Consider the following 20,778-nt stretch of genomic DNA (forward strand, 5'->3'; position numbering starts at 1 on the left):
CTTATTAAAGATGTCTGACATGTTATCAAAAGCTGAGCATGACTAAACCATGTGAGGCAGCAAAATGCCTTATTGGAATACAATAGCGCTATTAGCCCCGTTGGAATACATTTCACTTCACTGTTTTTTTATAATGCATTAGCCGGTCGCCCTACTGAGAAATTAATCATGCGTTTAAAAAAAGAATTGCTTGTGTGACCTCAGAGGGTCAAAGCAGGGAGAAAAAAGAGAGAGCGCCCAAAACGTAATAAATTAAGAGCTACAACACTAAGTGAGCTTGAGACATTTAACATCAAATCTGTCAATAAATGAAACATGCCCCGGGTGAGTGATTACCATATTGAAATCCATCACCCCTTTCCTCAAAACACACTGGATCATGTCTGAATTACCACACGCCATTGATTTCATGTGTTAAAAGTATTTTCCGCAAATTATTTTTCTTACAATAATATTATATTTTTTTGTTTCTACTTCACATTGTTTTAAAACGGACTATAAAACAGGCCTGAATCAGAAATGATCCAGCATACAGCAGTGTTCCATTCATTATGGTGGATTTAAAGGCATATGTAGGCTACAATATGGTGCACAATCCTCCTGCATTCCGCAGTTTTTAATCCTCCTTAATGCTGCACGTCTTTTTACTGAATGGGACACTTCTGTTTATTTGTTCAGATTTACTGTGCATTTCAATTAACACACTTCTTAACAAATGAGAAAAAAATATTCATTATTAAGACTATTGTCAGTGATTTGTTGTTTTTTAAAAATCCGTCAATTTTCACTAATAATCATAAACCTTATGATTTAGTTGTGCGCGTGTTCGTGTGCACGCGCGCACGCCTCTCTAGTGTGCCACCACACAGGGAGGGGGGGGGGTCATTTCTCTCTCTCCAGCTTCAAAAACAAATAATATTAGAGTAAAAAATGATCTAATATTATTGATTAATGCTCAGTCTTATTGTAGGCCACTGTATCCTATTAAGTCCAAAACCTTTTTTTTTCAAATTCATTTTTTTTGTGTTACATTGTCTTTGGATGGTTGTTTTATATGTTCACGGCCATATGTAAAACCACTAGCAACAGTAAGGCGGCCGCAGCCATCTGCTCTAATTGAGCTTTATTTGTCATGCCTCTATTTTTACTGTGTTCCGCACCAACACGGCCGCAGCCCCGTGAGCGATGCTGTCTCCTCAGTTTGTTAGATGTGAGCTCTGCCTGAGGCGCTTGTACCAATTAGCAGAACAGAGCAGCCACTAAACGTTCCAATATTTCATAGAAGATCTGGAACACCAGCCAATGAATTATTAGGAGATTATTGTTTTTTTTGGTGAAAAAAATATCACGTGATTCACAGAAGCAGAGTTTTTATTAATTATATACGGATACTTTCTAGGCTTTGAGTTCATATGCGTTCTGTCTGAGAAAAGAAAGCGAGTTGAATTATTACAGGATTATTAATTAAATGAATTCTTCACGTGACATTTTTGTCTTTACATATAAGAGATGTCTCAGAGAAATAAATCTAGGAAAGAGCAGATCGACTGCAGGCTAAAGTGAGCGCATGCGTCAAAACACCTTAGAGTTCGCCTCCAGAGTTGTTACGTCATGAAGTCTTGTCTGCCAACACCATGCTGTTTTGTTTTGTTTTTTTAAATCCATAGTTAAATTCATTAAAAACACGTATACCCCACTCTGTTACAGCCGTATCATCCAGGCAGCTGATGATCTGGGGCAGTCACTAAATTACAGCTGTGTTACACTAAGAATACTTCATCATCTTTACCCAAATGTAAACGAGTAAATTCATAAACCAATAATTATTATTAATATTCAAAATGTGAGACGCATGTGCAATTATATTTAAAGAAAGGTCAACAGCAACCCTTTGGTTTGTTAATAAGTCAGTCCATGTGTACATAATGTTGCTGTCCATGCTTTAATTCACACTGTGTGGTAGTCAGTTTAGAGCCTCCTCCCTTGAACTATATGTGCTAATATGTTTCAGTATTGCTAAGACCAGCTTCAAGTTCAATGCTGTTAGGACTCCTTGTCAACATTCATTATAGTTATATTAAATAGTGGTTATATTTCACGTAGATCGCTGTACATTCAGAGCTGCTCGGAGATGCAATTTTATTTACTGAGCTGATCCAGGTCCGTAATTAAAGGCTTGCTTGACATTTAATGACCCCTGAACACAAGCAAACTTGTGGAAGTTATCTAAGTGGAATGAGTAATGAGACGTTAACAGTGAACACTGAGCCAATTAGCTCTGCAGAGCAGACAGACTGCTGGGCGCTACACTGTGCTTTAAAGGCAGGCAGAGAGAGCCTGCAAGGTCAGAGGGGCAGGGTCCAGAGAGAGAGAGAGAGAGAGAGAGAGAGCATGTGTGTGAATACAGACATGACGTGAAACTTTCCTCTGCTGAGAACTGTAGAGGCTACACATTCTGATTCACGTTTCTCGGCAACGCAGCGGTGAATCCAACTTAACACTGTTAATGAGGGAAATTCTTGTGAATATTGTTGGTTTTATTTTTGTGGTCAAAATTACATTATCACCACATCATAATGGAGCTGAGAGCCAGGCACTTTCTTGTCCTCATGGGGAAGCTCTGATACCAATCTAAGCCAGGAAATCTATTAAAAAAAAACAAAACCTTATACTATAGAACACTGTAACATGCACAATACAATTTGAGGTTAATGAGCTAAAACATGTTAAACCGCTGCTTCTTTAACGTTTTATCTTCTGAATATTACACAGATTGATGTTTTTAGAAAGTCTGTGCTTCAGTAACAAGTCAGCAGAACTAATGGTACGTTTATATTACTTGTGATGTCATTTCTCATAGCATTTAAACAGAATTTAGGAACTGGAGACGATATCCTAAGCAGGATTTACAGGATTTTCTTCACATTAATGAATATAGATGAACTGATTTATGAGACTGTGTCATAAACAGTAAAAGTTATTGCACAATACTTTTTTTGCCTTCTATCACACCTACAATGTTTGCATAATTATGATCAAGAACATATTTTTTAACTTTTTTTTGGATCTAAGAAGACACAGAGAAAAAGAGAGAGAGGGAGAAATCTTAGACCAAAGACACACTGTAAGACTATTATCTCTCGTCCAAGAGAATCATTCAGCTCTCCGCGGGGTGTCAAAGCGACACATCTCTGCGGGGAGAAGATAACTAACTGAGATGATCTCACAGCATCATGGCTTAATTTTCTTTACTGGGGAATATTCGGCAGTAATGTAACTTAAATAGGCCATTGTGGAGCAAACTGCATCGTTTTTATATGGCACATAAAATCATGGAAACTCACCAAAAAGGAAGATTGGCACTTAGGCTTGCACAATGCGTTAAAATGGATTCTGAATGAATTACCACAAATGTCGTCCCATAAGGCCTGTACTCACTATTTCTCTCTCTCTCTCTCTCTGTGTGTGTGTGTGTGATAGAGAGTCATTGTCATTAACCTTGTAAAGAGCTTTAATTCTGGCATATTATAAGCACATTTGGAAAAGTTAATGTCATGATTGCCTTTTAGTGTCTTACTGGAACCCAAGGTAACTGTTATGTGGACATCTTTTGTCACATTGTACACTGTGTTCATAGGCACACAAACTCTAAAATCCAGAGGAAATCCTTCCATAATAGCCTTCTGGCTTCCATTCAGGTGTCCTTATACTTTTGGCCATATAAGATCTATGCACTACACTGTAGGCATGATGCATTTATGTGTCTTATCTTTCTCAATGTCCATGTTCCTGGCTTGTCTTGTCCATCTGCCTGAGTAAACAAGAGCTATGTTAATGTGAACGCTAAAGGCTCTATTAGTGCTACAGACAGGAAGCGGAACAACCCGGGCTTTTTCTATTCCTCTATTATTAATGAGGACTGGAGGTTAAACTACCGCTTAATCACCAGGCAGCATAGAGAGTGAAGCAGGCATGGAGGGGGTGAATAAAAGGAGAGAGACGAGAGAGGCGAGTTTCCATCGGAAAATCAAGCAGATGAAGAGAGGAAAAGAAAAAGTGGCATCCATGACCTCAGCTGCCAAGATCTCAACACATGATTAGCAGGTGCTGAAAGCCATGGTTGCAGAGATGCAAGCAGAGCTGGTGATGGAATTTGGGGTTTTTGGAGGCTTCAAATGGTCAAGAGTAGACTAACTGGAAGTCATTTGCAAACTGTGGATGATCTTTGTGACAGACCTTCTGGTTACACCCGTCACACCATAAAGGAGCAGCTAATAATTCTAGTATGTGGCATGTATTTTAAGGATGATTCATTTAAAAAAATGACAAATTGCATGCATCATTGACCAGCTTACATGACAGTCAACATGTGTTTGTGTGGACACACCTTCTTTCATCATGCCATATCACATCAGCGTGACCCTCCTCAACCCAGGCGAGCTTTAATTGTGTAATCCCGTGATCCGGCTTCTAATCCCCTCAAACATACAGCACAGGGGCGATCATACACGCTGTTACACACACATCAAAGAGGTCTGTCAGATTAAACAGTGCACGGCTGATCTAGCTCTATTTATTTTCATGTTGTATAAAAGATAAACAAATATGGCAGACCACAAAGTATATGATATGATATTTCAATGGTCGATTTAGTTGTGTTGCTTTCAACAGGCCCTTTTCTTCCACAGAAGGAAAAGCACAGGACTGTTCTTGTCGAGTGACCCAGTAAACAATGACTGCATGCATGGTATGAGGACACAGAAACTGAGGCAGTGAAGTCAAATTAAGTCACCTGATAGAACAGATTAGGCAGTAATCAGGACATGTCTATAGCCCGGCATCAACCAGTTATCAATACAGTGGTCAAGTACATGCATGAGCTGCATGGTAAATATAGACTCAATACATTTCATTTGTTTTTCCAAAATTTAAAATAATGCATCTGATGACTAACAATAACTTAAAAAATCACCATTTTCACAACATGAATTCAAAAATATGAAATCAGGTGTTTTCTAATACCAAAAACCACCATGAACAGTGGTCTGGAAAGGACCCGCTCACACTTTTCTCTGGCAATTAATGTTCAAATATTTGAAAAAAAAAAAAAACAACAACACACTTTTCCTTTCCAATTATTTGATTTTTAATTATTTGATATTTGTGTTAAATGTAGTTCTGCTCAAGGGCTCGCCATTATAGATAGAGGCTGCCTTTTAAAGAGGGGCCACCGGGCAAAATGGTAAACAACAGAATTAAATGGTAATAATTATTGTTCCAGAAAATAATTATTGTTCAGCTGCCTATCTGCTCTGGTGTTTAAATAACAACCAATATTAGCTGTTTTTTTTTCCTTCTGTGAAACAATAGTGAGTGAGTGTGTGTGTGGAAGAGGTGGATTAAGTTGAAACACATATGCAGGACACAGATAGGCCGGCAAAAAGCAAGCACAGCACATGTAGCGAGAGATTAAAACACACACACACACTGTGGACGGAGCAGGAAAATAATAACCTGTGATATCCTGAAAACTGCAATCATCTTTTTTCACTGAAGAAATTACACACACTAAAATATTTTCATTACTTTTAGTAACTTTCTCACTAGTTTGTCGTAAAAACAGGCCACACTTCACACGTTTATTTACTGCTTTAGAACTGCTCTAATCAAATGTCTGTTTACATTTCATGCTGGTTAAATTTCACAATCAAAACATAATTGTTTCTTTGACACAACAACTCTGATCTGTCTTACAAACAGGATCATACATGGCACATATGGAGGATTTTACATCTGTATTGTTTTTTTTTATGTTGCACTGATCCCGGCACATTAAAACGCAGCATCAAAACAGCTTTTATATTGTTTTTTTATTATTCTGCCTGATCTCTCTGTGAATTACTGCTGATCCACTGATGCGTAAATACCCTTCTACAACAGTATGTGAACTGAGGGATTAACAGAGTGCGACATGGAGAGTATGTGACAGTGATCCGAGGGCGCTAATGATGAGGGAAATGTGAGTCTTTGTTGTTTTTGATGATCGACATCCAAACAAGCTCTTAGTCTCACAAACACAAAGTGCATGGAAGCACACACACACAAACACGCTGGGCCTTCTTAATACGTACACAAACATTAGATGCCACAAGATGTTTTTCATGTCTAGTATATTTTTGATGGATTATTTCCCTCTTTTTATAATCTCTTCACAACCTAATGAATAAACAAGATCATAAACACATCCACGCTGGACTCCTACTGAGGTTCATTCATATACACCATACCACCATTGTATAATTACAAGACTTATTATTTTGACTTTTGATTACATTATAGGGTGTTAATCAGGATGCATCACTGCATATGGAGCCAAAACATACTTTACATTTTGCCACTGATCTGCCATATGAAAAGAAAATCTGAACCTAAATCAGAGATTAGCTATGTGACACTTTTACACAATTAAAACTAAGAAATGCTTGCAAGCTAATCCGCAGTTAATGGTAATTTAGCAGAATAAAAAAAAAGATTTATACTTCATCATCACAGGTAAACATGCTATCCTGTTATTTCAAGCTGCTACTAGTAAAACGGAACATTGGTGACAGATGCTGCTGATGTTTACATATATCTTACTTTGTACACTGCAGCCAACTTTGCACTCAGGTTTTTATAGAGACATAGAATTTACATATTCTCTTAATATGTCAAAAGAATAGGTCAACCTATATTTTATATTTTTACTCTGTGTAGATCATTAGTTTACCTTATTTATTTTATTTTATACACCTTATTTGTATCTACAACACTAAGGTGACAGAGAAACAGTGTTTTGATTCCACTGTATGTCCTAGACATGTAGTGAAATTGACAAAGTCTCAGAATGAATGGCAACTGCTGTAAGTATCATCATCATTTTATAAGGTTAAACACATCCACTGCAGATCTCACCTGAGTGGACTGTTCATAGGAAGTAGACGTTTGTATCTATTGTACATTAGAGAGATAAAGTAGCCTGTTCCTTTTAGTTCCACTTGACTTGAATTGGCCCCCCTGCCCTGCCCTGCATGTGACTCTTAAAATACTCTTCCTTTTCCGGCTTTCACTCTAAAACACGGATTAAAAATACCAGCTCAGAGCATAAATATGTTTTGGTGTGTGTATTTGTTTTTTTATAAAACCCCCACAGCATATTACACTTACAGTGGCTCTGTGTGCTAAGTAAGAATCATAGAGTGTAAAATTGACAGATGGGGCTATTTGGGTTTTCTTAAGTGCTCAGGGACACTGGCAGAGTTTGGGTGGGTCTCTTGTCATCAGTGGTACTTTGGTTAATGATGACAGCTGCACTCAGTCATGATTTACTTATTTTAGTGAGAGAGTGTGTTATCATCCCATGCCCCTCCACCCTCCCTCACCCTGCCTTCCTCTCTTAGATGAAACTAAGAGCAACATGTTGACTTTAAATCTAAACATTAAAAACATATGCGGGCCATTAGCACGATCCACAGATGTTGCCGCTGTAATCCCAGGCCTCTGCTGTTCTGATTGGCACACAAGTTTAATCATTGGGAAGGTTAATGCAGTACATCACAGACAATGAGTTCTCTGTGTACCCAAACAGGGACTTTCACAGTGTCATAAAACTGAGCATCATCTGCATAAACTTTGACTGGTGAGTTGCATTTGCTTCCTCGTGGCAACAAAACTCCTCTAAAACATCCCCAACATCAGTGTCTGACAGTGCCACTGCTCTTGTTGGTGAATGGAAATTCCAATATATAATGGAAATCCCTCACAGTAAGGCTGTTAGAGCACCGTTTGGGATGTTCAGTAATTACTGTACATATGGATGCGTGTGTGCCCCACACTCAAACATAAGTACAGGAGTGAAATGTGAGGCTGAGACACAGCTTTAAGTTGATCCTCTCTGAGTGTCTGATCTCTAAATGAATGCTACAGATTTAAATCTCTCTCCCTCTACACTTTTGCTCTCTCTTTGCCTGCTGGTGAACCTCTAAGCTGTATTTGAAAAACAGAGGCTATAAAGACGATATTTAAGAGGAAGTCAGTCTTTAAATGTCCTGTCTAATGGCTTTCTCGGGTATTTGGCTGATGTTTGGTAACAGGTTTCCAGCTACATAATGAACCAACAGACATATCTTCTTCTCATGCAATGTTTTGTGCATGTGTAAGTGTAGTATTTAGCAGATCAGCAATATGTTTTCAATAAATCATGACAAGTAAGTTCTATGTTAGATTTTAACATAGATATACAAAAGCAATCCATTTTTAACACACACCAGCAAGACTCAGGACTCAAGGATGCTTAGGCTTGTCCTTATTTTTGAGTCACAGCAAAAGAACATTGCAGGTTTCCCTGTTGCAGAAAAGTGAGACTGAAAGTTCCACCCTGAATTCATAAATATAGTGGACTAGCTCATTTTCTGTATCTATTTAGTCTTCCTGTGCAACTACCGCACAACTCAAAGCAGAACATTTGCAGGACTAGCACCTTCACTCATAATGCAGATTGCCGGCTCAGCCTCACCAGGAAAGCGTCACATGGTCAGTGTTTCAGTCTTTAACAACATGTGAGTGTATTTCTCTGGCTGCATCTCTACATGTTCATCATGGCCTGAACTTGTATCCATGACTAAAATGATCTTCACCCAATCTTTTATCCTGTTTTTTTAATGTCTAACCTTAAACACTAGTTTTTATGCCAAACTCCAAAATGGAACTTAACCGTGGGCAAAACAGAATTTAATAGTGAGTGAAAACAGTTTGCGGTATCAAGGGGACTCAAACCCCAGTTTTGTGAGTGGCATTGCATGTATTTGTGTTGTTAGCATATAGGTAACCATATGTTGAATCTGGGGGATGTATTACTGACTAAGTGTGTTGTTTTTTTTTGCATGATGGGTGTGTATGTTACAGAATGTTCCTTAATGTTATTGTATTTAAGGAACAAATCCTCCTAAACGTACAGTATGTGAAAGACCAAAAAACTGAATCAAGGAACAGATGTGGGCCAGGCCCTCTAACCCTGTAGCTTTAAGCCCATTACTTTTTTTAACTTTACATTTTTATTTACAATGAACCTTAAAGGTAGGGTAGGAGATTTCATTCTGATGCACTTTTTGTTAAATTAGTGTAACTTCTCTTTACAATCCGATAGCAACCGATTAGTTCGGCAGTTTCACATTAAAACGAAGAATATGAATCATCTGTGGAAGCTATAAAACACTAAAAACATCAGCCAACTTATGTGCATGATGGCCGAAGTCACAGAAGCGCATCTTCATGTAATGCACGTCCATGTGATTGGGAGGCGTGGCTTCGGGGTGAGCTCCGAGAGAAAGGGGTGTATGTTTACTTTCTAAATCTGCCTGACTCTCACTTTTTTTCAAAATCTCCTACCTTTAAGTCTGAGAGGCAAAACTGTAAAATAATGCAAATAAAAAAAGAAATATATACACCCCAGACACTAATGTTTAAGTGGCATGTCAGAGAAATCCTGGATTGGAATCCCTCAATCCAGAGCTGTAGGATTAGTTACATATGGCTGTCCTCATTTGTAAGTCACAGTTTTATAAGCTTTAGCTTGTGCTTGAAATGTAGTAGTTCATTCTAGGCAACATGTTCCAGAAATAGAAGTATAGTCATATTTCATATTTAGACATACAGTGTGCTGGCCCAATATCACATCATACACAGTGTAGTACTACTACACATCTTTTGAAATCTCGAATCCTTGCTGCTCCTCAATTTGAATGCTTACTGCAACTAATCAAAAGTGTATTAATTAACTGACAAAGATTTCATTCCTGATTATTTCTTAGTTGATTAACATAACTGCCTCATTAATAAATGTGTTTGCTGCCCACAATGCTTTTGCCCTCAATTTACAAACATGTTTAGTGAAACAAAGATTTTCATATCTGTTGACACATACTGAGCAAACAATTCATGACCTAATCCACTTCTATTAGCAGACAAAAATGCCTTGTACTTTATATATACTGCCAGTGCTGTAACATACTATAATAAGCAGTTGATTACTGTTTTCAAACACTGTGTATAGTCAACCACACAGATAGACTCAGATGACATATGGCTTCAAACATATGGATGTGTGATCCATAAAGCTCACAGTTGTGTAAAGCTTATTAGAGGCTAAGACGTCCCTGAGAATTGCTCAGCACTTAAAGGGCTCTGTGTAATTCAAGGGTATATTTAAAACAAGTGAACATGAGAAATGCAGTCATGAGGTAGTCATGTTTTTTTCACAATGTGATCAGAGGTAGATGGAGACATATGGCGATTTACACTAATACCGTTCATATAGGTCAAACAGGCATCAAATCACTTAACTGCTGCACTGAGTGAAAGTTACATATTTACCAAGGATGTACAATCAGTCTATTCCCATCTTCACTGAACATTCTGGTATTTACATCTGCTTTAACATCTGTATGTTGAAGTAATCGAGAGTCATAATAGGATCAGAGGGTCAGAGTTTCATGCAGTGGTTTAGGGATGAGGGTATTTCTTGATCTTTTTAGATGTAAATAAACCTGCATGCAAGATGTGCTGTTTGTGTAACAGGCACAATTAAAGGGTTGTTTTTTTAATAATAAATTATGTTGGTTGGTTGGTTGGTCAGGCTGTGGTGTTCAATTTTCCCATCTCAATAAGTATGAATACCTGGGACAACCAGCGCGGGACACACACACACACATCAAAGATTACACAAATGCACGTTAACATGTCTGCCCACAGCTTAGAAACACACAATAACCCTCCAAATGTAAGTTGAAAGAAAAAAGGATTTGGCCCCAGATGTGTCCATTATAGTCTTATTGTTGTGTGACATATGCATGGTTTAGGATTAAAGTGTGCAGCTTGTGTGCAGATGTCTCACAGCTTAATATTTTCCAAACCTTTTCTAAACAAATGTAATTCTCTTGCTCAAAAAGGTATTATTGGTCCAAGTGTTAGGATAGGCAGCAAACAAGGCCTAGACCTAAATGCAGATGAAGGACAAAAAAAACTAAGGTTGAAACACTAAGATAGTGACTGCATTGAAAATACCCACTTCTATGGGACAAATAGAAAAAACTAGTGAAGACACTCAGCCCTGAGAGAGTGTAATCATATTTCTTCAGTGGCAAAAAGATTAAAGGTAGGGTAGGAGATTTTGAAAACTCAGTGAGAGTCAGCCAGATTTTGAAAGTCAACACACGCCCCTTTTCTCTTGCGTTCACCCCAAAGCCACGCCTCCCAACCGGTCTGTGACTTCGGCCATCATGCACGTACCTCTCTGGTGCGCGCAGAGCAGGAAGAGAGTGACAACCAGCCAACTATACGTGCAGGGCGCGCAGGATTGGCTGATGTTTTTAGTGTTTTATAGCTTCCACAGATGATTCATATTCTTCATTTTAAAGTGAAACTGCCGAACTAATCGGTTGCTATCAGATTGTAAAGAGAAGTTACACTAATTTATCAAAAAGTGCATCAGAATGAAACCTCCTACCCGACCTTTAAGTGTTTATTGCTCTAACAGGGTGTAATTTAACCTAAAATATTGTTTTCCCTTTAATCTAACTTAAAGATGTGGCCTCCTAATCTTGGCAAACATTTCTGTAGTTAGGATGGTCTTCTACCTGGCTGTCATTGACTCTTGAAAGTTTCTCTAACAGTAGGTAGACTATGGTGTAGTGTGTTTTAGAATAGAATAGAATCTTCATGTTATTGTACAATGAAACTAGCTACTGTATAACCTAAATTGCAAAATGAGCCTAACCTCTCTGCAGTTATAAGTGGGTTAGCTAAAATGTGCCTAATAAATTCAACCACTAGCAAATATAATAAGATCAAATATATATTCATAAAATATATATCTATCTATGTCACACATGGGGAGAGGATATAAGTGAAGCAGATTGAAGTCCATCACCTAATTTAAATCTCACTGTTAAGTCGCAAATGTTTCAGAAGAGTCAGGAAGTGAGCTTACTTTTTTCCCTTACCCAATTCTGGGCATTCCTCCTAAACCCTTAAAAGAAGACTTGACTGATGTGTGACATCATCCCCCCCCACATTTATCCTCTTTCCTACTCCCCTCCCTCCCCTTCTCTGTCCTTCTCCGTCACGTCACACAGTGTCCTGCGGGATCCGGGAAATGATTAAGGAAGACAGTTTCAAATACCTTTCAAGTCTCTCCCTGATGGCAGCAGGAAGTAGGTGGGCATGGAGAATGTGGGAGCTGGTAAGAGGAGTTTACAGTCTGCTGCCTGGCACGGACCTTTGAGTGTATATGTATTTTTGATGTTATATGTATGGATATATATATTTGGGGTCTTTGAATTTATCTCTACCGTACAGATGATTCTGTGTGTGTGTGTGAGAGAGAGAGTGTGTGTGTGTATGAAGACAAGAATCACAACACACACACAGAACAGGTAAGCAACATTGTCTAAGCCCAAACTGGGCTTTTTGAGCTCCTGGAGCAAAATATATGATCTCCTTTAAATCTGTGATACACTTCAGTTCTTGTTCACGGTGACATACATACAGGGTCCCTCACTGTGACAAGCTGCTCAGTGTGGCATGACAAGGTGTGTGTGTATGTGTGAATACCTCTCTGTGTGTGTATATGTCTCTGTACATGTGCACATGGATCTATGTGAGGGAGAGATAATGAGATCTTGTTCAGCTGAGGCCTGGTCTTGATCCCCAGAAGCCCTGGACTCATTTCAGTGAGAAACCTCTGAACGGCGTGAATGTGAGACTGAGAGCACCTCTGGCAGAAACGCAAACTTGGTTTCAAGTAGAGGGATCATAAACCAATGGAAGAGCAGGATCGGAGCCTTTGTTCTCTATAAAGGAAGAACTTCCTCTAACATTATGCATGTTTTTAGGTGTCACTGTCATTGCAACACAAAATGATCATATCAAATCCAAGTGAATTATTGCTGCTACAAGCGCTGTGGTCATCAGAGTAATAGTTATGGTTTTGTTTCCAACTTCAATATAAACATTTTATATTACTCTTGTTAGTTTTGAACAAGTTTAAGAAGGCAACAAGTGCATTCTGGGCATTTTACTACAATTGTGGCAGACAGGCATCTCTCTTCTGCTTTTAGACATATTATTTTGGTTGCAAAAATGCCACTTTACAAATAAGTTAGGAAACTATATCCATCCATGTGACAACACATGTATTGCAAATACTTAAGATGTTTTATCTGAACTAGCAGTCCCTTACGCCCTCTCAGTCACCATAGTTTTGCTTAGAGTCTGAATGAAAGGATGGGAAAGTTGAATAGAATAGAATACAATAGAATATACTTTAATCCCTTTGGGAAGGTCCCTCAGGGAAATTTGGGAATGAATGCTGGTGTTGGACTATAAGAACGTGGCCTTACCACAAGCAACTTCACTTACATGCCTTGTTGCCACGGTGAAGGTTGAAAACAACAAAAGTTACAAAACTTTACACAAACCCTGGGTGACTATGTTCAGACCAACCCTGAAACCAAATGATAAAATTCATCACCGAGCTTAGATGGGAGATACTGTATAGAAATGTATATGTTTCTATGACAGCACTGCTGTTGAGTGTCTTCTGTTCCTTTCCTTCAACTCCCCTTCTTCTCCTTTCCATGCCTGTCAGCTAGCTTCACTGCATGAGTTAAGCCAAGCTATCACTGTTCCCTTTTCTTTTTTGGCATTGTTCAAACTAAATGGAAACAAGGTAATTAGCTTGTTACAATTAAAGCGAGACGAGCGGATGAATTGTAATCACCCGCAATGGAGTTCCTGCTTTCTCCCCTGCAGCCTCCAACAGGCCAGCTGAGCTATCCTCATTTGCATAATTAAAATATACAAATGATAATGGATTTTGTAGTCAATGTCCAGAGGCTGCAGAGGCAGGGATGAGAAGAAAATATGAAATCACAATAACAACCACGCTGGTTTTGCCTAGAGGGGAGGGTCGGGGGAGGAGGAGGAGAAGGAGATGGGAAGAAAGGGAGATCGTGTGGCTACTGGAAAAAAATAGAAGGATGGAAAGATAATGTGGGATAAATGAGTGAGAGAAAAGATGGCCTGAACGTCACAGAGAGCAGAATAAAGGTGAACCAATTACATTTGCAAATAGCACACGGCTGGCCCTGGCCTGCGATGCCCTCCCTCTAGGGAAGTCTTTTGCCTGATTACATGAAATTGGGATAGAATTAAACATCTAAGAGTTGTCCTAAGACAAACCAAAATGAAATTAGAACCCGACTTCTTTTTTCTTTTTTTTACCTTGGAGCGCAACAGAGACACATGACAGGGAGGGGACGGGAGACGGAGGGATTTTGCAATTAGACGAGGGACAATGTTGGTGAAATTAGGCCTTAGAGCTGAGTTCTTTTTCCCCTCTCCTGGCTTCTGTGTAGTTTCTCCTTTTTGCCAGAAAATCTAAAAGTTCGGAGGCAAAACAGCTGTGATCCCTTAATGCTGATGTGGTAATAGGTTTTACACACATAACGTTGCTACGCCAAAATACATTGACACACACACACACACAGTCACTCGCCCTGGTAATTTGGCCTGAATGCCGCCTTAGTGCACAAAGAGTGTGACATTAGAGCAGTGTGTGCCGTGAGTGTTGGACAAGGCCCAGAACAACTGAACAGCTCTCCTGTCACCAGACTAACTTCTTTTCTTTACAGTAGATGCGTGAAGGAAAGAGGGGCTGTTCTCACATTACGAGGGCGCTCTTTAAAAACATAAGTATGATTTTTCCGGTCAAAAGAAAAGTGTTAGCTTGGAGGCTGACTCAGATTGTCTTTGTGTTGCTTTGCATTTTCTGGTAGAGCTACCGATTAGTAACATAAAAGGAGTTTTAAAATGCTGAATTACACATAGTTAAATTGAACAGAGTTGTTGTTTTGATGCCTATTTGTTAAACATTCTGTTTTAGCATTTTTAAAACTTATATGCTAAGAGATCATTGTGCATGAACTGAGAGTGTATGTCACATATGATCGCTTATGGGTGGCCATGTTGTCATGTATTGGAGACAATACATGCAGTGTTTTATGTAATGTTATCTCTCTCTGTGTACTTTTCTTTGTGTTTTTCTCCACAATGGCCTTTTTTAGCTGCTTTTTCCTTCCGTCGATTCTATTAAATGTTCAAGCTGACAGTTGAACTTTCTTCCTTGTCTTTTCTCTTCCTTTCCCTTTCCCCTGTCTTTATATGTGTTTGAATATACTTGTGTAATGTGTGCTTCCCTGTTTACATCGGCCCCCCGACTCCCCGTCTTTTTCTGTAAGAATGTGTGAGCGAAAGCAATAACAGTGGCAGAGCTGTAAGTAAATAATGAGGAGTAATCAAAGTTAATGGAACCCAATGGGAGCCACAGCTTCTGTGTGTGGCAATAATCTCATTTAGAGTGAGAGGCAGATTTAGTGGATAATTGGGGCCTAAGTACTTGCTGATTCCCTTGCTAACCAACTAACTAACTAACTGAGCTGCTGATGCTCGTTTTGTTCATGCCGACACAGATGGAGCACAAACAAAGGAGACATGTTTGGTCCACTTCCATGTCCGGCTGTCTTATCTCTTATTTTACCTTTTCTTTCCCCCTTTTCTAATTATCTAGTTTTATCCCCTTTGTTTCATGTTTGTTTCTTCTCCTTTCCTCAAACCTTCCTTTTTTCTCTCCTATCTGCACTTGCATCATGTCATTTCTTTCCTAATCTTGTTTTCTTTGTCACTTTCCCTATTTTAGCAAGTCTTCCATTACTCCTCTACATCTCTTATCTCATTTTTGTCTCATTTCCTTCTCTTCCTTATTTCTTTTCATATTCCACCTTGTTCACTCCTGTTCTAAAAAGAGGCAGACACATACTTGTATTTGTGCATGATGGAGTTAATGGAGGATGATGTCAGTGGCACAGCAGGGTTGCACTCACTCTTGGGAAAGCCCAGCATGCTTTGCTCCTGGTATGTATGTGTGTGTTGTTTGGTTTTCTGTGTGTGTAAAGGCCTCTGACTCCAACAAGTCTATACGACTTTATGTAAGCAGTGTGTCACTTTCCTCTACAGCCAAGCTTAAGAATATTTAACCCTTTTACTCATTAAACATGTTTTCTCCTCCTCTTGACTCTAATTAGCATCTTTCTCTGTCTTTTTTTCCAGATATTTTTCTTCTCCATTTATGGCACTTCTTCCATCCTTCCCATTTTCACTTTTATTAGCATGAATCTCAGATGAACAGTATTAACGAATGATCTAAATACAAAAGGAAATTAACTGGAGAAATAATTAACAAACAGATAAAACATAAACCATGTGATTTCCCCACTGTCTCTTTCATGTGTTTACCCATTTCTATAATCCTGTGTTTGTTTTCTCAGCATCTTTCCTTACCTTTGTCCTTTCTACATTGAATATATGTTAGTACAAGAGCATCTGCTTGATCAAAGTTAAGATTGTTCAAAACCACATAACCAATATGTACAATCCCACAATGACTGCATCAACCCACTGCATTACCAAGTAAAAGTAACTCCTGGTCCCCGTGGTAATTAAATCTGCAACTCTGGCAGCATTAGCGCCTTGCTTTTTGGCCTAACCCACAGAGAGTCATTACTGTAACAGGTTCTTCTTCTCTCATGTCATTTGATGTTGCTACATACTCATCAGGCAGAGTAATTTTTTTCCAGGGTGCCAAAACAACTCGTGTGGGTCAGGCCACTTATTTAAAAGTGCAATTTGTAAAGCTCTCCACAGCTACATTTAATATTTTTAAGTATGGCTATGCCACTGTGATTATAAGAATATGTAATGTGTGTGTGTGTGAATGAGTAAGTGTTTGTGTGTATGTGAGGGCAGCTTAAAGCAGCACAGCAGGACAAAGCCAGACTGTAAAAGATGTACTTAATCTGAAGATATTAGACTCAGGTTATTTTTACTTACCATCACTCGGTATTAAAAAGCACAGTTACAGTTATTGTGCGGTCAGGAGGTAGTTATGCTTATTGGAGGGGACCTTGGGAAAGCAGGAAGCAGCTAGGATTAAAGGGGGCTGTTTAATCAAGGAGTGGACACACACTTGCACACACACACACACACACACACACGTACACAGTCACATACAAACACATACAGTTAGTCACATTTACAAAAAACTATGTTGTACAAACAACATTTTTTAGCTATCATTCCCTACATGTGTATAATTTTCCCTCGACATATAGTGGAGCATCCCTCACACACACACATAGATACACACACAGATATGTCTCAGGAAGCTTATGAACCACCCAATGTTTCATTCCCCCCATTATATAAATGAGTAGGATAAGATGCTTAGATATTATTTACATACAGGCCAAGGGAGGATTAAGCTCATCCCCTCTCAAACTCTTGCTTTTGTTTCTTCATGTCACATTCAAATAAAAAAGACAAACCTGCTGACATGGTGTAAAGTGCACCCTTTTGTCTAATACATTTTTATGTATTGTCAATGTTTCCCTCCACAGTGTATCACTGCAGTGAGTCAGAGAGTAAATCGACCTCTGCATCTGAGCGCTAACTAGAGCAACTAGTCATCCTGTCAGAAGTCCTGATTGGCTCATTTAAATACCGCTCAGGTGTAATTGGCTGGCAAATTAAACTGTCATTATTGGACAGGCGACAAGAGGGGGGAAAAAAAGCACAGCGGAGTGACAGGACAAAATGGCTGCCCTTCTCTCATGGGAAAATGCAGAGAAATAATAATATAGTACAGTAGATACACACAGAGGAATACAGACTTATTCTAAAGCACACATGATGCATGAAATCATTCAGACATGCATAAATACATACAGGCCATCTGAGTTTGAGAGTAAACACACAAATGAAATCTAACATGCTTCATATGTGTATTTGCAGTAAACGTATATCCCCCTCCTCCTTCCCATTCTTTCAGTGTGCGTCTCTCTCTCTGTTTTGCTCCGAGTAATAAAACTGATGGATGGACAGTGACCAGAGGATCTCCAGGTGAACCCTGACCTCCCAGAGTGTGCGTGTGTATGTTGTGTCCATGTGTCTGTGGCCCATCTGTGTGGCCTGTTAAGAGCCCCTCTCTGTCTTTGCCCTCTAATTCTGACCCACATCCTCAGCGGTCAACACTGAGAGCACTCAGGCCCTGGGGAGTGTGTCTCTGTTTCTGTGTGTGTGTGTGTGTTTACGAGTGTCAGTGCGTGCAGGAACCAGTCTTTGGAGGGCAAACACACAAAAACATACACACACAGTTTTTCATGATGTCATCAATGGATTGTGAATACAGTATTAACGATGGCTGGGCGGCCCCTGGCCACTACTTACAGAATCAGATATGTGACATCTGATATGGCTTCAATTCAAAATCCATTTGTAGTGTAATATAACAGTGTACTTCATATGAAGGTCAGGACCCAAAGTTGGGTCACTGAAAGATCATTTAACTCTTTATTTTAAGGAGAGCGGATGGCTTTAAAAAAGTCTTTTTGATAATATAGAGGACCACATATGGACAAAGTATGTGAGCAAACTCATAGAAAATTAATTCATAAATAGCCTTTGTCTTTTCGTTGTGCCACTCATAGACTGCTGTCAATGCTGCACTTTTCTAAGAGATCATCATTAAAAAAATCACTTACTGGCAAAGAGAAAGTAAAACACTGAGTAAACACGTAATTTAACAAAAATTTCAATTCTCTTCAAGCCATTTGTGGTGGAGTCAATCGTCTAACAATATTAATATTACATTTTAATAGGTCCAACAATTGTCCTCATGCAGAAAGAATCATGTAATAGTGTGGCACAAATGACACGTTTGCTCTTGATAAATTTCCTCTCTGGAGGGGTATCAAATTCTATAAAGTCTAAAAGTTATGTAACTTCGAGTGACGGGTGCCTTTTTGTGCCCAGGGACAAGGTGGTCTCAGATCCTGCACAAATTGTCTTTGTTTTTTAAAATCATGACTCAGAAAACCAAATGACAGTTCTCTTTTTTTGGTAGTAAAAGGTTATAAGAAGTAGGTTCATATGGTTCTAGTGCATGTGATTAAAATGTAAAATTTTAGTGTACAAATCTTTGGCATTAGTTAGCTCTGCTCAGCTGAAACAGTGGAGTTTATTGCTGCTACGCTGGGTTACGCTGAGGACATAGACACCATTTTCATTTCAAGTTTCCCTAAAGAGATTTTTTCCAGTCACTATTTGAGACTGATGGAGCTCCAGGCCACAGTTACAGCTATGTGATTATTAAATGCATTAAAAGTCTTTGCATCCGACTGTTGCACAGTAATTACAGGACTTTTAGTGCTATGCTTGTTCTTACTGGATGAACACACACACAGCTTTCAAGCAGAGAGCAATGGCTGTTTTGCCTCATGCCATCTTACTATTAATATGTAGTATTGAATATGACATTATAATGGCCAACTGTATTCTGCTAATGACATGGTCCAGTGAACCATCTGTCTGGGGAGTGAAAGGACAGCAGACATTAGAAAGGCTGTCAGATGTGATACACACAGATACAGACACACACACACACCAAATCACACAGGGTGCCATTAAATCCTGTTTAGGATGGAAAGCTTTTTCTTAGTGTGTGTTTGAGTGTGTGTGTTTTGGCGCACAAAACTCAAACAAATGGATTCAATCCCTTGACGGACTGTCTATGTGTGTGTGTGTGTGTCTCAAAGCCCCATGCCCCTGTTGTGACATCATCTATGAATGTCATAATTGAGGGTCGGTAAATTGCCGCTTTTCCCTGCTCAGCGTCGCCCCATGTGTCAATACTGAGGTTCAAGGTGACGGAGCGGATCAATACACAGAGACAGGAGCCATCCGCTGAATTTACAGCCCAGTAACAAGAGAGCCATGAAACGACACTGCTGTAGCCTTCAGCAAGCTGCTGGACGAGACTGCAGCGCTGCCGGCGAGCATTTGTCAAACATGCACACCAGTGATTCTCTGAGGAGTTGTTGTTGTTGTTGTTTGGGGGTTATTTCTGGTTTGAGTTTTGTATCGGTCATTGCTGTAGGTAGTGTTCTGCTGGTAGCTGTGAGAGTGTTTTCATTTGAATGAGATATTTGAACTTATCATACAAGAGAGAGCACAGGTGAAACTAATAATATTACTAACAGATCTGTCTGTTTAGCTGTCCCAATGAGTCATGCCTGAGAGCCAGCATGTACAACAGCAGAGGATGCATTGTATCAATAGATGTGTAAATTAGTCCCCACCCACCACATTTGCTGCTCACCTGAGGCTCATGCTTACAGATTTTTTCTTAACTACCCTAAGCTTTACGGCAAGATGTATCATGTATGTTTGCATTTCAAGCTGTTTGTGTGTTATTTCACATCATTAAATCACACATAAGAAAGTCTGAGGAGTTTGGAGGAGGAGATTGTTTGGAGACGTAATTCTGAATCTTGAAAACACATGCAAAACCAAAAAAATGTGTACTGATAACATGATTAGGCCATCTCATGGCATGTCCTGTCATGGTGGAGGTTAAACTCGGAGCTTTCTGTCCATCTGAAGATTCAAAGTGCATACAAAGTGAGACTGTAGGGAGAAAAGCTCTTTAAATATCTTTCATAGCAACATTGCTCGGTAGCAGATATGAACTCGGATGAATGCGTAGGTGTGTACTCACATGTATGCGTATGCATTTATAAATTTATCACAGCAGCTACAGTGTCCAGCAGGCACGGATGTCACAATGAT

The sequence above is a fragment of the Parambassis ranga genome, chromosome 12 (assembly GCF_900634625.1).
Source record: "Parambassis ranga chromosome 12, fParRan2.1, whole genome shotgun sequence".
Taxonomy (NCBI): domain Eukaryota; kingdom Metazoa; phylum Chordata; class Actinopteri; family Ambassidae; genus Parambassis; species Parambassis ranga.